This window comes from Arachis ipaensis, chromosome B04, assembly GCF_000816755.2.
Source record: "Arachis ipaensis cultivar K30076 chromosome B04, Araip1.1, whole genome shotgun sequence".
NCBI lineage: Eukaryota > Viridiplantae > Streptophyta > Magnoliopsida > Fabales > Fabaceae > Arachis > Arachis ipaensis.
Window position 1 is genome coordinate 10,888,322 of NC_029788.2, and position 658 is coordinate 10,888,979.

Genomic DNA, 658 nt, shown 5'->3' on the forward strand with positions numbered 1-658 from the left:
ATTACTTATAGGATTACAAGTTACAACAAAAATTAAAATAAATATCTTTTGTTGCTTTTAGTACATTTATTAAATATATATTAGATCATATAAGAATTTTTCATTCATCAAAATATTTTATTTTCAAACGTTAACTTAATAGCTATTAGTTCAGAGAAAAATGTATAGTAGTACTTTTTTTCTGAGGTTCAGCATTTGAGTATGGCAGTACTTGAAATAAAGATATTTTGGAGAAGAGGCAGCGGATTCTCAAGTCTCAATCAAAAGATTAGATAATAATTTTGGAAGATATTATTCAAGAGGGGAAAAAACACAAAAATCGCATCCATTTTTTGAATTTCTGTCTATTGTGGAAATTGAACTTTGAACGGTTTGTATTTTTGGGTTTTTTTTATCTAAAACTCAGAAACAAGTGAAAGAATATATACAATAATAATAATACATAACAAAATAAGTCACCAATTAATCAATCATAATGTACAAATTTAATATAGCATACAACATTTTTTATTATATTGCAATTAAAAAAAAATTGGTAATTCAAGTATTTACATATTTTATTCTATTATGATAAATTCAATTATTTTAGTAACTAATTATTTAATTAAAAATATATATAATTTGATATGTAAAAATATATAAAAATAAATAATAACTG